The 17251-nt window shown below is 43.1% G+C and overlaps 1 protein-coding gene across 13 annotated transcripts in view; it reads left to right on the top strand.

The window, feature by feature from the left end:
• nrxn1a (neurexin 1a) overlaps positions 1–17251 on the top strand; it is a 2435560-nt gene that overhangs the window by 340394 nt on the left and 2077915 nt on the right. The gene's annotated exons all lie outside the window — the stretch shown is intronic.

The raw sequence follows: 17251 nt of genomic DNA, 5'->3' as shown, positions 1-17251 counted from the left end.
CTCTTCAAGGCCCATTGCTGGCCTCTTCAAGGCCCATTGCTGGCCTCTTCAAGGCCCATTGCTGGCCTCTTCAAGGCCCATTGCTGACCCATTGCTGGCCTCTTCAAGGCCCTCTCTCCCACCTAGAACTGAAGCTGGCCAACTCATCATGGGAACCAGCATTTCAGGGGGATGTCAACGATTGGCCCCCATGTCTTCTAACTGTCTTAAAAAGGAAGGGACTGGTTGAATATAAGAACATAAGACGTAGGAGCAGGTCATTGGCCCCCTCGAGTCTGCCCCACCATTCAATAAGATCATGGCTGATCTGATCTTGGCCTCAACTCCACTTCCCTGCCCGCTCCCCATAACCTTTGACTCCCTTACCTTTCAAAAATCTGTCTATCTCCACCTTAAATATAGTCAATGACCCAGCCTCCACAGCTCTCTGGGGAAGAGAATTCCAAAGATTCACGACCCTCTGAGAAGAAATTCCTCCTCATTTCCGATTTAAATGGGTGCCCCCTTATTCTGAAATTATGCCCTCTAGTTCTAGATTCCCCCACGAGGGGAAACATCCTCTCTGCATCTACCCTGTCAAGTCTCTTCAGAATCTTATATGTTTCAATAAGATCCCCTCTCATTCTTCTAAACTCCAATGAGTATAGGCGTAACCTGCTCAACCTTTCTTCAGAAGACAACCTCTTCATCTCTGGAATCAACCTCATGAACCTTCTCTGAACTGCCTCCAATGCAAGTATATCCTTCCTTAAATAAGGAGACCAAAACTGTATGCAGTACTCCAGGTGTGGTCTCAACAATGCCCTGTACAGTTGTAACAGGACTTCCCTACTTTTATACTCCATTCCCTTTGCAATAAAGGCCAACACACCATTTGCCTTCCTAATTACTTGTTGCACCTGCATGCTAACTTTTTGTGATTCGTGTACAAGGACCCCCAGATCCCTCTGTACCTCAGCATTTTGTAATCTCTCCCCATTTAAATAATAATTTGCTTTTTTATTTTTCCTACCAAAGTGGATAACCTCGCATTTTCCCACATTAAACTCCATTTGCCAGATTTTTGCCCATTCATTTAGCCTATCTATATCCCTTTGGAGATTCTTTGTGTCCTCCACCTAATTTGTTTTAAGAACATAAGAAATAAGAGCAGGAGTAGGCCATTCGGCCCTTCGAGCCTGCTCCGCTATTCAATGAGATCATGGCTGATCTTCTGCCTCAACTCCATTCACCGGCCCTATCGCCATATTCCTTGATGCCCTTACTAGTCAGAAATCTATTGACTTCTGTTTTGAATATACCCAATGACTGAGCCTCCACCGCCCTCTGGGATAGAGAATTCCAAAGATTCACCACCCTCTGTGTGAAGAAATTTCTTCTCATCTCAGTCCTGAATGGCCTACCCTTTATCCTGAGGCTGTAGCCCCTGGTTCTTGACTCCCCAGCCAAGGGAAACCTTCTCCCAGCATCCACCCTATCAAGCCCTGTAATAATTTTGTATGCTTCAATGAGATCCCCTCTCATTCTTCTGAATTCAAGAGAATACAGGCCTACTTTACTCAATCTCTTCTCATACAACAGTCCTGCCATCCCAGGAATCAATCTCGTGAACCTTCATTGCACTCCCTCTATGGCAAGTATATCCTTCCTTAGGTAAGGAGAACAAAATTATACACAATACTCCAGGTGTGGTCTCACCAAGGACCTATATAATTGGCGTAAGACTTTACTTCTGTACTCAAATCCTCTTGTAATGAAGGTCAGCATACCATTTGCCTTCCTGATAGCACCAACACATTCACTTTCAGTGACTCATGTACAAGGACACCCAGGTCCCTTTCAGCATCTGCATTCCCCAATCTTTCACCATTTAGGAAATACTCTGCCTTTCTGTTTTTTCTACTAAAGTGGATAACTTCACATTTATCCACATTATATTCCATCTGCCATGTTCTCACCCACTCACTTAGCCTGTTGAGATCCCCTTGAAGCCTCTTCATGTCCTCTTCACAACTGACACTGCCACCTAGCTGTGTATCAGCAGCAAATTTGGAAATGTTACATTTAGTCCCCTCATCCAAATTATTGATATAGATTGTGAATAGCTGGGGCCCAAGCACCGATCCTTGCGGTACCCCACTAGTCACAGCCTGCCATCCTGAAAAGGACCCGTTTATCCCGACTCTTTGTTTTCTGTCTGTTAACCAATTCTCAATCCATGCTAGTATATTACCCCCAATTCCATGTGCCCTAATTTTGTTCACCAACCTCTTGTGTGGGACCTTATCGAAGGCCTTCTGAAAATCCAGATACACCACATCTACTGGTTCCCCTTTGTCTACTCCACTAGTTACATCCTCAAAGAACTTCAATAGGGTTGTCAAACAGGATTTCCCTTTCATAAATCCATGTTGACTCTGCGCAATCTTACTATTAGTTTCTAAGTGCCCAATTATTGCATCCTTTATCATAGATTCCAGCATTTTCCCAACTACTGATGTGAGGCTAACAGGCCTATAGTTTCCTGTTTTCTCTCTCCCTCCTTTCTTAAATAGCAGAGTTACATTTGCTATCCTCCAATTTGTAGGAACCGTTCCAGAATCTATAGAATTTCGGAAGATGACAGCCAATGCGTCCACTATCCCAATGGCCACCTCTTTCAAAACCCTAGGATGTAGGTCATCTGGTCCTTGTGATTTATCGACTTTTAGTCCCATTAATTTTGCTAGTCCCACCTATCTTTGTATCATGAGCAAATTTGTCTACATTACACTCAGTCCCTTCATCCAAGTCATTAATATAGATTGTAAATAGTTGAGGCCCCAGCACTGATCCCTGCGGCACCCCACTAGTTACAGTTTGCCATCCTGAAAATGACCCATTTAACCCAACTCTCTGTTTTCTGTTAGTTAGCCAATCCTCTATCCAAGATAATATATTACCCCCAACCCCGTGAGCTCTTATCTTGGTTGGTAACATTTTATGTGGCACCTTATTGAATGCCTTCTGGAAATCCAAATACATGACATCTACTGGTTCCCCTTTATCCACTCTGCTTGTTACATGCTCAAGGAACTCCAGCAAATTTGTCAAACATGATTCCCCTTTCATAAAACCATGCTGACTCTGCTTGACTATATTATGATTTTTTTTTAAATGTCCTGCTACCACTTCCTTAATGATGGATTTCAGCATTTTCCCAATGACAGATGTTAGGCTAACTGGTCGATAGTTGCCTGCTTTCTGTCTCCCTCCTTTCTTAAATAGGGGCGTTACATTTATGTTTTTCCAGTCCGCTGGGACCTCCAGAATCCAGGGAATTTTGGTAAATTACAACAATGCATCCACTATCTCTGCAGCCACCTCTTTTAAGACTCTAGGATGCAGGCCATTGGATCCAGGGGACTTCTCCACCTTTACTTCCATTAGTTTGCCTAGTACTTTCTCTCTAGCGATAGTGATTGTTTTAAGTTACCCCCACCCCACTCCAATAGCCCCTTGATTATCCATTATTGGGATGCTTTTAGTGTCTTCTGCCGTGAAGACCGATACAAAATATTTGTTCAAAGTCTCCGCAATTTCCCTGTTTCCCATTATTAATTCCCCAGACTCATCTGGGGGAATTTTGCTGGCGCTCAGGGGGCGGGACCCAGGCAAAATGGTAAACATAGAAACATAGAAGATAGGAGCAGGAGTAGGCCATTCGGACCTTCGAGCCTGCTCCGCCATTCAATGAGATCATGGCTGATCATCCAAATTCAGTACCCTGTCCCTGCCTTCTCCCCATATCCCTTGATCCCTTTAGCCTCAAGAAATATATCCAATTCTTTCTTGAATATATTTAATGAACTGGCCTCCACCGCCCTCTGTGGCAGAGAATTCCACAGGTTCACCACTCTCTGGGTGAAGAAATTCCTCCTCATTTCAGTCCTAAATGGCTTACCCCTTATCCTTAGACTATGACCCCTGGTTCTGGACTCCCCGGCCATCAGAAACATCCTTCCTGCATCTAGCCTGTCCAGACCTGACAGAATTTTATAGGTTTCGATGAGATCCCCTCTCAATCTTCTAAACTCCAGTGAGTATAAGCCCAATCGACACAATCTCTCCTCATACGTCATTCCAGCCATCCCAGGTATCAGCCTGGTGAATCTTCGCTGCACTCCCTCCATGGCAAGAACGTCCTTCCTCAGGTAAGGTGACCAAAACTGCACACAATACTCAAGGTGCGGTCTCACCAAGGCCCTGTACAACTGTAGCAAGACATCCTTGTTCCTGTACTCGAACCCTCTTGCTACGAAGGCCAACATACCATTTGCCTTCTTAACCGCCTGCTGCACCTGCATGCTCACCTTCAGCGATTGGTGCACAATAACACCCAGGTCTCTTTGCACTTCCCCTTCTCCCAATCTATTGCCATTCAAATAATAATCTGCCTTCCTGTTTTTGCCACCAAAGTGGATAACCTCACATTTATCCACATTATAGTGCATTTGCCATGTTTCTGCCCAATCACCCAACCTGTCCAAATCGTACTGGAGTTTCACGACATCCTCCTCACAGCTTACCCTCCCACCCAGCTTTGTGTCGTCTGCAAATTTGGAGATATTACATCCAATTCCCTCGTCCAGATCATTAATATATATTGTGAACAGCTGGGGTCCTAGGACCGATCCTTGCAGTACCCCACTAGTCACTGCCTGCCACTCGGAAAACGACCCGTTTATTCCAACTCTTTGCTTTCTGTCCGCCAACCAGTTCTCTATTCAAGTCAATACCTTGCCCCCAATCCCATGTGCCTTAATTTTGCACGCTACTCTCTTATGTGGGACCTTATCGAAAGCCTTCTGAAAGTCCAAATACACCACATCCACTGGTTCTCCTTTATCTATTTTACCAGTTACATCCTCAAAAAATTCCAGTAGATTAGTCAAGCATAATTTACTTTTTGTAAATCCATGTTGACTTTGTCCGAAAAATGGGAGCGTGTCCCCAACCCATCTCCAAACGATCTTCCCGGGAGGCGTGTCCCCGATTCATGCAGGGACCCGTCTCCTAGTGGCGGGATAGGATTAGAGCCAATTAACTGCCTGTTAACAGGTAGTTAACAGGCAGCTAAGAGGCTTTTTCCCATTTTGCGCCTACTGCTGCGGGCTTCCCGACATCGGGAATCGCCACCAGAGTAAGTGAGGAGAGCTGTGGGTCTGTTGTACTGTAACTGTAGAACTGACAGCTGCAGAGCTAGTGTGAAGGCTGCAATGGGACACTGGTAAGTATGACAGGTGAAAGAATGTTGGGGAATTTTTTTTTTTTACTGTGCTTTGATGCTTGTGCAGGTAACAAGCTGTTATTTGTTTGTGCAGCCTCATCTCATCAGGAGAAGTGACAGGTGGCTTATGCAATCTCACATACAGCTGCCTTCTGTTTCATCCTAAGGAGAGAGTCATTGGAGAGCCTGGGTACAAGGGCTCACCTTTGGACAGTGATTGTCAGTGTTTGACAGCACCTCAATGCTGTCAAATACTGACAATTCATCTGTCAAAAAATGATGGTGCCTGTCACTTTAACAAATCCGGCAGATGAAGCGTCATGCACCGATGTCATCCGACACCGGCTTTCACTTAATTGACCAGCAAGCCCACAGGGCGGGCTTAACAAGGCCAATCAGGGGAAAATAGCATCTGTTCATCAGACATCACTGAGGGCAGGACTGAAACCCAAAAACCAGCAGTCCCACCTCGACCTCTAGATCTAAGGTAACACCCAGCCCATCCTCTAGGGGACCAACATTTACTTTAGCTACTCTCTTCCTTTTTATAAAACTGTAGAAACTCTTTCTGTCTGTTTTTGTATTTCTTGCTAGCTTACTCTCATAAGCTATCTTCTCTCTTTTTATAATTTTTTGTCGTCCTTTGCTGTTTTTTTTTTTAATTTCCCAATCCTCTGGCCTTCTACTATTCTTCGCAATATTGTATGCTTTTGTTTTCAATTTGATACTATCCTTTACTTCCATAGTTAACCACAGATGGTTCATCCTTCTCTTAGAGTCTTTCTTTCTCACTGGAATATATCTCTGCTGAGAGTTGTGAAATATCTCCTTAAATGTTTGCCACTGCTTTTCTACAGTCTTACCCTGTAATATATTTTCCCAATCTACTTTAACCATGTCTGCCTTCATACCTTTGTAATTACCTTTGTTTAAGTTCAGGACACTAGTTTGAGACCTAGCTTTCTCACCCTCAAACTGAATTTGAAATTCTACCATGCTATGATCAGTCTTCCCAAGAGGATCTTTCACTTTGAGATCATTAATTAATCCAGCCTTGTTACACATTACCAGATCTAAAATAGTCTTCTCCCTGGTTGGTTCCACAACGTATTGTTCCAAGAAACCATCCGCATACACTCTAAGAACTCTTCCTCAAGTCTACCTTTTCCAATTTGCTTCGTCTAATCAATATAAGGATTAAAACCTCCCATGATTATAGCTGTACCTTTCTTACAAGCCACTATTATTTCTTGATTTATACTCTGTCCTACAGTGTGGCTACTCTTTGGGGGCCTGTAGACTACTCCCACCAGTGACTTCTTACTCATATTATTTTTTATCTCCACCCAAACTGATTCTTCAGGGGTGATTTTGCCAATGGGGACGTGATGGATGCGGGACTGCTGCTTGTAGGGTTTTAGTCCCGTCTCCATCGACGTCCGGCCAACCCATGCTATTTTCCCTTGATTGACCTTGTTAAGCCCACCCAGGTGACATCAGCAAGTGACGTTTCATCTGTCAAGAGCTTTTGACAGATGAATTGTCATCATTTGAGAGCTCTGTGAAGCTGTCAAACACTAACAGTCTGTCTTCTAAGTTGAGACCTGGGAAACAGGCTTACTTAGAGACCTCTCCTGAGCAGAAAGTAGAAGGCTGATGCATTTGAGAATGCAGCGGCCATTCTGCTTTCACTGCCGGTGAGATGAAGGACTCCCAAGACCTGAAGGGTTGAAGCCTGGAGGAAGAAGCAAAGGCAAGTAAAGTTTTAAAATACTTAAGACTCACCTCACACCTCACCTCTGCACACATGCATCCATCACTCACCTGCACACTGGACATCTTGACCCCTCCGACCCCCGCAGACACACAGCTCGCCTCGCTGACCCTGGCGAGGTTCAGAGCCGATGGGAAGCCCACACTTTAGGTGGCAAAATAGGGATTATCCAAAAAACTGCCTGTTAACTACCTGTTAACAGGCAGTTAATTGGCACTAATCCCCTTCCTGCCTCGGGGAGGCGACTCCCAGCACGGGTCGGGTACCCGCCTCCTGGGAAGATGGCACGGGAGGGCGGGATGGGTACCCGACCCAGATTCTGCCATTTTCCCAGCAGTCCCGCCTCCATACCTGCCTCCCCAGGGCTGGCAAAATTGCCCCCCACATCTTGATCTTCTAGGCCAATATCATTTCTCATTACTGCACTGATCTCATCCCTTATTAAACAGAGCTACACCACCTCCTTTTCCTTTCTGCCTGTCCTTACGAAATGAATATTCAGTTCCCAGCCTTGGAACCACATCTCTGTAATGGCTATCAAATCATACCCATTTATTTCTATTTGTGCTGTCAACTCATCTATCTTGTTACAAATGCCGCGTGCGTTCAGATATAGAGCTTTAAATTTTGTCTTTTTACCATTTGTCCCTACTCTGATCTCTCTTTCTGATGCACTCTTATGTGTATACGCTCTGTCCCTTCCTGTCACACTCTGGTTATCATTACTCCTATCGCTACCCTTCACTTTTGCCTTCTCATTTTTCTTTGACTTTTTAAATTTCCGTTCAGCGTATCCCTCCCCCCCACTATTTAGTTTAAAGCCCTATCTACAGGTAGGATTGCCAACCTTTATAGGTTGTCAGAGAGTCTCCTGGAATGGAGGATTGGTCTCTTGGGCACTGCTGCTGACAACTTGGGAGAAATGTACTTTGCGTTTGGTTTGTGCCTGTCCGCTGTCACTTCTCTAAGTTAGAGAGGCTACACCCAGGGAGCTCAGTATTAATTAATTACATTTCTGGATTCTCTTTCCCAAATGCGATTTTCCCCAGCCCCGATCTTGAGGAGTATTTCAACAAAATTTCAATTTGTTTCTTATCCATCAACCAACTTTCTACTGTGCTGCTACATTACTTCTAATACCACAAGCTTGTATTTATCTATATGTCTGCTAATTTTTTCAAAACCAATTACTTTTCTACAGTTGACTCTGTCCAGTGTCCCATATACTTCTGTAGTACGCCTACGTTCTCATTTCCACCAGCATTTATAAAATCTAATGCAATATTATTTATTTAATAACAGTGCTTTACGCAATTAGACTCCCTCCTTCAACCATGAATGGTCCTAACCTCACTTTAACTAATCGTTTTTTATATGCTTATAATAGCCTTTACAAATTCCTTTCATATTGTCTGCTTGTCTTTTTTCTTTATCACTTTAAGCCCTTTTAATCTCCCTTTTCGCTTCTGGCCTATAATTTCTATACTCCTCTTGATTACCTTTAGTATTATTAACCCTATCTTCATCATGTGCCTCCCTTTTAAGATTCAGATTTGTTTTAATCTCTCTATTTATCAATAGAACTCTATACGTTAACACCCCCCCCCCCCCCCCCCCAGGCCCTTCGCCTTACAGGAATACATTTATTTTGTACTCTATGCATCTCATATCTGAAGATTTCCCACTGCTGATCTGTCGATCTGTTTTCTAAATTTTCCGACCAAGTAAATTAGGCTAGAAGCTTTCTTATCTTGCTGAACTTTGCATTTTTCCACTCCAGCACCGACATACTGTACTTTCCATTAACTTTTTCTATTTTCACATTGTACCGAACTATGTTTTGGTCATTATTTCCCAGTTGGTCTCCTCCTCTCACCAGTTACTTACTCCAGTTCACTTCCCAGAATGAAATCAAACAATGCATTTTCACCTATGACTCAGTCTTGGATGCATTCTAAAAGCATTCTCCACTTCAACCATGCAGATTATCTTTATTCCAGTCTATCTTGCAATAGTTAAAATCACCCAATATTATTACCCACTTGTGCTTACAAATCTCTTTGAACTGTCTGCAGATCTCCACCTCAATATCATCTCCACTGTTTGGTGGCATGTGCTGCACGCCAAGAATGATACAGTTTATCTGCCTACTTCTTAACTCTATCCATACGGATTCGGTCTTTACAGAACCTCCGAGGACAACCTTACATTTTAGTGCTGTGAGAAAATCCCTCACAAATACTGTCATTTCATGCCCCTCTTTTGTGCTCACCATCTTTCCTGAAAATGTTATAACCAGGAATATTAAGTTCCCAGAAGCAAAATATTGCAGATGCTGGAAATCTGAAATTTAAAAAAATGCTGGAATTGAGTGGGATGGAAAATTAAAAGTGGCAAGTGACTGGAAGCACAGGGCCATGCTTGATTACTGAATGGAGGTGTTCGGTAAAGTGATCAACCTATCTGCGTTTAATATCCCCAATGTAGAGGAGAGCGTACCATGAGCAGCGAATCCAGTTTACTAAGTAGGAATATTTGGGCCAGATTTTGCTGCAGCAGGGCATCTAACTGCATCTGCCATTAGTTAGACTTGCCCCTGCACCCATCAGCTCAAAAACTTCTGCTCACAAAGTTGCTGAAAGTGCGAGCTGATAATGGTGCAGCGAGGGAAACAGGGCATCTGGGACCTGAGTGAACAGGGCAAGCAACAGGATATTTGGTTAAGTGTATTTCCATAACCAATGAGATTTAAGGATTGGGAAATAAATAGTGGAAGGACTGAGAAGGAGGGTGAATTAAAGGGGGTGAATTCAATGTCAAATTGGGTATAGAAAGAGAAATAAAGTGAGGGAAAGAATGATTGGAATAAGAGAGATAGAGAAAAGAGTCAGAAAGGGAAAGTAAGAAAAATAAATTTCAATTATAAATTTGACATTTTTAAAATCTACCCGAAAAATTCAAAACCTGAAGGAATGAGACTCCACACTTGTAATAGTTAATTTTCAGTGCCAGGGAGGTTGATTGGCAGTCATTAACATTTATCACATCATTAAAAGGGTACTTGCACTTGTAATTGCTAGCCCTAAATATCCGAGTCAGGTTTAGTTCGTATCTCCGCGCAAGTACAGCAACTTCATGACATTCAAAGCATGTCAATGGTGAGGCAGACAGCAATTGCTGTTTTCAAGAAGCAAATGGCGTAATGGCACAACCTGGATCACAACTTTTGGATCTTTGCATTTAACCGCACATCTCCTGCTTGCCTAAAGTTGCTGTAGCATTTGCGCATAAATAACGGCGATGCCATTAGTCCCACCGTTATTTTGACACATCATGAAACCAATGACCAGGATAGAGCTACCTGGTCAAATTTATTTACAAGTTAAATAATACATAGAAGCAGAAAACACAGCAAAATAGAAACTGAAACAGGACAGTACTTACAAACAATGAAAATAGATTCAAGCCATACAAGGTACCCTTTGTAGAAGATAGAATACATTTTACAAGTACAGAGCTCCATACAACAAGACTGTATTATGGGAAATTTGGACATGGAAGTTAATACGCCCGAGAGATTTTCTGTCCATTGATTCTAATGGCTGTGAAATCATGTAGGCCACAGATTGGGTGCACTTGGCTCTGCAACCGAGTTCCCAATTTGTGCTACCATCACCTGAAGCGCTGCTCCAGGAGTGCTAAACCTTAACCTTTATTCCTGTGTTTTTTACAATATTAACAATGGGATTTTTCAGTTAAGTTGTCTGGTTTGTCTTTTTGTGCCTTCAACAATGCTATACATGAATCATGGAAATTCTGGTTGACCCATAGAGTTCTGATCTCTTCCCAAAAATAAAGCTTTGCATGAGTTCTGATTTATGTCATGTAACAGATCATACACCTATTAATGTCTGGATCTTGTATCCTAGAAATATTTCACCATGACAGACTATTGCTGCTATAATGCAATCCTCTAATGGTCAGTATTTTGTATAATCCATTCATAGAACAATAAGCATTGAAATAACAGATGTCTAAGTCTGATTGCATGTAGCACATTATATGCATTGGTCATGCTGTCCTCCCAGAGACACAGATATTTTGAAACTCAGATTTGCTCTAACTAACTGAAATCGCATTAAAAAAGTAATCTCCCTAAATGTTGCACCCTCTTTTACACCCTCTTTTGTCCCATAAGACACCACTGCGTTGAAGGTGGGGAAGATGGTCCTTCAGAGTCTAAAGGATTATGGGGTACTTTGGACTGTGGGATGCTGGAGATGGGAGATTATTCCATGGGACTGATTTCTGCTGTTTTAAGACACACATGTCGTGTATATTTTGTAGTTAGGAACATAGGAGCAGGAGTAGGCTATTCAGCCACTCGATTTAGATCATGGTTGATCTGTACCTCAACTCAATATTCCTGTTTTTGCTCCATAGACCTTGATACCCTGACCGAACAAATATCTATCGATCTCAAACATTGAATTTCAATTGATTCAACATCAAATAAGTTCCTGATTTTCACTATCATTTGTGTGAAAAAGTACTTCCTGATTTTGCTCCAAAATAGAATAGCTCTCATTTTTAATGTATACCCCCCATTCTGGATTCCCAAACCAGATGAAATAGTTTTTCTGTTTCTACCCAATTGAATCCTTTTATCATTTTAAAGTCCTTGATTAGATCACCCTTCAATCTTCTAAATTCAATGAAATACAAACCAAATTTATGCAACCTATCCTCATATTAACACTTTAAGCCCCGGTATCATTCTGGTGAATCAGCATGATACCTCCTCCAGGCCAGTATATCTTTCCTGAGATGTGGGCTGGATTTTACCTAGCTCAGTGGGTCCGTGGCAGGCGACGTCACTGGTGGGACCCGGCCTCACTGTCGGCTCCAGCCTGCTGACCAAAATGATTTTCCCCTGATTGGGCTGGTTGTGCCTGCCCAGCACATTTGCCAGCCAATTGAAGGATGCGGGTCTTATGACGTCATTCGATGGTTTCCTTAAAGGGACCATGCGCAAATTCATTTTGACATTTATGCTGTCTGTTCTACAGCATTGAGCTGCTGCAAACACTGACAAGCACTGCACACCTGCATCCAGGCTCTCCCGTGACTCCCTCCATATGCTTATGGAGGGAGTCACAGCACACAGGGAGGTTCTCTCCCCTTCCAATGGGCGGAAGAGACCTCCCCAGCCTGGTTGCACATTGCACAGGAGGACACAAACAGGGATGTGGTCAGGAGGACCAGGCTGCAGTGGCACAAACCTTTCAATGATCACAGTAGATCACAAAATGTTAGTACAAAGCCACACTCAACCTCATCCTGCTGTGCCTCTTATCACATCCCCATCACTCTGCCTTCCCTACCCTACTCCTGCACATCCTTACACCAACTTACCTTGCACCTCCACCCATCCCTCTCTATCTACATTATCACTTCCCCATCTCACTAGCCATCCCTCACACTCACCGTCATCCTAGTCCAATCATACCAACTAACAACACACAAGGATAGGCACTGGAGTGTTTTATGCAATGCTCATTTAAAGTTTCTGTTAATGTGGTGTCAAACATTGAAATCTTTATTTTGATCACTTTGCGTTCTTGGACAGATTAGTGTGCACATTTGGAAGTGGCTTAGTGAGTTGCAGTGACTGGTGAGACGTAACGGTACCCCCTGCAATGGTGAGGCATGTGAAAGGAATGGCTTGGGCATTGTAGGGATGCTTTAAGGTGTTGGTGTGGAGTGGTGCCAGCCTGGCGCATCATGTGGCAGCCAGGGTGTACAGCGTCAAGTGAAGTAAATCTGGCCATGGTGAGGCCACCCCTGGCTGATACCCTCTGTCCTATGCAGCATCAGGTGATTGTGGAGAAGGTTGGTGTTGTTAGTGCTGCTGGTGTTGCGGCTGATCGTGGTCAGATTCTGAGGACCAAGGTGAAACAGTATAAACCGTTCCCAATCTGATGTAATAGATGGCAGGTGAAATTGAGATGAAAAGATGGTGAGGTTCCAATGAGGTGACACTGGATAGAGAGTTTGCTCCAAACACTTGCAACCTGCATAAAGCTCAATCTGTCTTCCAAATGTAGTAAGCAACAGCTTCTGAGCTTGGAAAGTAAACAGCTGTGAGATGGGAGCTGTAAAGCACATTTTCAGCTGTCAAGTAATGAGATGATTCCATGGTCATTCAAACTCTGTAGGTGAGGTGAAAATAGTTCTTAATCCTCTGTTAACAAGGTCATAATGACCTGAATTGTCTCGCCCACTGCTGCGTGTCGGGTCGGCTCAGCGCTGACAGACCCCACATTTGGGAGAGGCGTGTGGCGGCCCTTTGACAGCCATTAAAAAAAAAAAATTCTCACCCGACCCACCACTGATCGTGCGTACTGACCCCCTGCAAAATCCCCCCCCTCCCCCTTGGTGTTCAAACTAAATGCAGTACTCCAGATGGGGTATGGCTAAGGCTCTATACAACTGATTCTTAACTTCCTCATTCTTGTATTCCAATCCCATTTAGATAAAGGCCAATATTCCACTAGCCTTTTTGATTATTTTTGTATCTGTGCACTATCCTTTAGTGATTTGGGCACATGGACGTCCAAATCACTTTGCTGCTCCACAACTTTTAATATCTCACCATTAAGAAAATATTCTGATTTGCCTTTGTATCTTCCTGCTCCCATCTATCCGACTTACTGTGACTCCTAAATTTTATGGTTGATCATTTTATGATGTACTGATTGTTGAATAATATAATTTTGTTGGCTGTTTCAATTTTTACATTATCTTTACTGTTTTTGCTTTTACTTCTAAGTGAACCTTAATTTTTGCCTGGGGTAAAATAATCCTGGTTTAAAAAAAATGTTAATTAGAGAAATATAAAGAATTATTACATACTCATGGTCATGGATAAAGTATAAAATTAGCTTTGTTAGTTTCCTCAGCCAAAAAGATGGCCCCCAAAGCCAAGGTAGCGGCCATCTGAGCTTCCACGGCAGCTGTGAGATCTGTCAGGAGAGGCTCGACGAGGGTGGGCACCACTGTCATGTTGTTGGAGCTGACCGATCAGTCCATATTGGACAGTAAGGTCTCCATGCTCTGCTTGAAGCTTTGACACAAGTTGAAGCTGAACTTCTTTGTGTTCTGTGACATTGTGCACAAGCTCGCTGGCAAGCTACCCAATGCACCTTAGCATTTCCCGGTATTTGCCCATCTGCCTTCTTCGGTAGTCTGGGCCCTCAAAGTAAGCATCCGAGTCCTCTGCAGCAGAGCTAGTAAGCGATCTTGCCCCCTGGTGAGTTGGCAACTGTGGTGTTCTATCTCCCTGTCTTATTTCCTTGTGCCCAGTGATTAACCACATGAAGACACATCCTCTAGCCTAACATCTAAACTACAAGTGGTATCTGAGTTGTTGCCTGTGAGTACGAGATCGACTGATGATGCATCATCAGGAAGGCTGGCCTCCTTTTCCTGAAGTGGCAGAGATATCTCCACATCTTCAGCACCTGAAATGAAAGAGAGGGACAAGGGTTAGCTGTTGGTGTGGAGAGGGAGCAGATAGAGAAGTGGCTGGTGAAAGCATCTGCAATTTGTTATGCAGAGTGTGCAGGGTGAGATAGAAGAGGGAAAGAAGATAAGGCATGAATAAACTCTGTGCAGCATCTCCTCCAGCGTTGCCTGTTGCTACGACCATGGCTCTGCCACTATTCATGATGGTTAGCACACTTTCTTCAAGGGAGGAGAAGGTGTGCAGGCAAAGTTGACCTCCTCTGCTGGCAGCCTCCTGGATTTGTACACATCTTACTCCTGCAAGAAAGAAGAAAATGTCTAGTGACAGTCTTGTGAGATGTTTGCTCCAGATGAATGTGTCTGTCATGGTCGAATACTTTGTGTGCAGTGTATAAGATGTGAGGTGGGAGTTATGTGGAAGTGAGGGTTGTAATAGTGGTGGGTGTGTAAGTATGAGAAGAACGAGCTGTAGTGAAGTGTGGTGCAGCGATTGTAGAAGAGTGACGGGAATTGGAAGAGGGGGGATAGTTGTGAGTCTTGTGAATAGTGAGGTGCGATCAGAGAGGAAGAGAGCAGCATTGTTAACTTGACAACTCAGGTGAGGTCATTGAACTTATTTCAGAACTGTACTGGGATCTAAGCTCCTGGCATTGTCCTCTGCAATGTCTCTTCACTGGCGGTGGAGGTATTGTCTGGAGGGCTTTCTGCCCCTTGGTGGGAACAGGGTCTCCCTCCTCTTGTCCACCACCTGGACGAGAGCCTTCAACACTGCATCCAAGAACCCGAGTGCATGATCTGCAGTTCTAGCAGCCATTTATCTGTTCAGACGTCTCCTTCTGCAGCAACAGTCTACCTGCCCTTTAAAGAGGTGCTGACTGCCTTTAAGTGGTATCAGAGACAACCAATTTCTAGCCACCCCTCTCCCCCCTCCTCTCCAAACAAGTGTGCAGCCGATGAATAGTGCAGATAGCATTGGCTGCACACTTGACTCATTATGATAAGCTTGCATCACGGATATTACGTGCTGCCTGGGACAACACCAACAGGCGCATGCACTGTGCGCCTGCTTTCCAGTGCAATCGAACCTTTAGGCCTAGGTGTTTTGTAATCACAGCTATGTTTAGCTTTTGGAGTTTGTTGACCTATCTTTTTTTGTTCTGCATTGCATGCCCTTGCATTTCTCTTCACTGTAGAAAATAAAGTTTTTTAGAAAATGAGTATAAGATAATCATATTGTTCAACCACTGATATTTTTTATTCACTCTCTTATCTGATTGAAACGGAATAAAATGAGCATTGGTTCCTTTCCTGAATTTTGCTGGTTCCAAAGAAAGTTTAGTTGGCAGAACATTGGCCTCAAAAATGCATTGGGTATATTTCACCCCACTCCCCCCACCCCGCAACGGACTTTGGGCGGCTGGCTGGCGGAATGCGCCGATGACCTGCTTCTCTTGTCCCATCACCCGACTCTGCAAGTATTGGTGCGATTAGCAGTCGCTGCCGAAGGCAGATACATGGCGGCACTTATGCAGGGATGTGCTTTCCCCTCCCCCCCACCCCTGCTAGATTTTTAGAGCCGGTTTCTACTGAAGTAAGACTCTGTTCTCCATTGCTTTTAAAAGAGCTATCCATAAAAGAGAAAACAAATGAATAAGAATAGAAGATGGCCACTATAGCATAATTATATCTCAAAAAAGCGTGGAAAATGATCTTGCTCATAAGTGGTGCAGGTTTGAGTTCTACACTTTTCTTTTCTCTGAATGCAGATAATTTTTTCAAAACTATTGAATACTTTTTTTGTGCTGTTGTTTAGTTTTGACCCCAAAAAATTTATACCTTAAAAGAAATGCCTGAAACATAGCTAATTATAGGAAAGCAATAAAATAAAATAACCACACACATCAAAGCAATTCTGGTTGAATTTGGAAACTGGCAATAATCATGTATGTGTTCATATGTTTATGATATTGTTGCATTTTGTGTCAAAATAATAATGTATGACAGGAAATTGTAGGGAATTCGTTCTGGAAACCCTGGTTGGGAATTTGACACAAATGAGAACATTATAAGCATTTAGTTTCTGCTTTATGGACACCTATTACTTGCAGAAAAATTGAAAGCTGCAGTGTGTTAAAATGAAATATTTGCTGAACTGAATGTAAAAGAATAGGAAAAGTTAAAACTATGAATATTAAGTACTCATCTATAAAAGCATAAATGTTTACAGCGCAGAAGGAGGGTATTTGGGCCATTATGTCTGTGCTGACTTTATTCTAGAGCAGTCCAAAACTACTCCCACAGTTCTGCTCTCTCCTCATTGCCCTGTGTATTTCTCTGGTTCAAATATTGAATCCCTTTTTCCCCTTAAAAAGACACAATTATGCCTATCTCAACACCTCCCTGTGGTAAAGAAATTTCTTCTAATCTTTGTAACAACCTTAAGTTGAAGACCGTTCATCACTGACTGCCCAACCAAGGGAAATAGTCTTTCCCTGTTCACCCTATCAAAACTCTTCATAATTTTAGAAACCTCTGTTAAACCTTAGAAGGAAAATAAATCAGAGAAATACCTCCAGAGTTAAGTACTTAAAATCCATAGTACTCTTTTAATTCCCTTCTCTTTTAAACATTTATTTGCTTCTGAGTTTGATATTGTTATAAGACACTGAAAATTCAGCAAG

Source organism: Somniosus microcephalus, chromosome 3 (genome assembly GCF_052327205.1).
Source record: "Somniosus microcephalus isolate GS21.2 chromosome 3, FLI_Smic_1.0, whole genome shotgun sequence".
In the NCBI taxonomy this organism is placed as follows: Eukaryota; Metazoa; Chordata; class Chondrichthyes; order Squaliformes; family Somniosidae; genus Somniosus; species Somniosus microcephalus.
The sequence above is the reverse complement of the archived record's forward strand: the minus strand, read 5'-3'. Positions and strand labels throughout refer to the sequence as shown.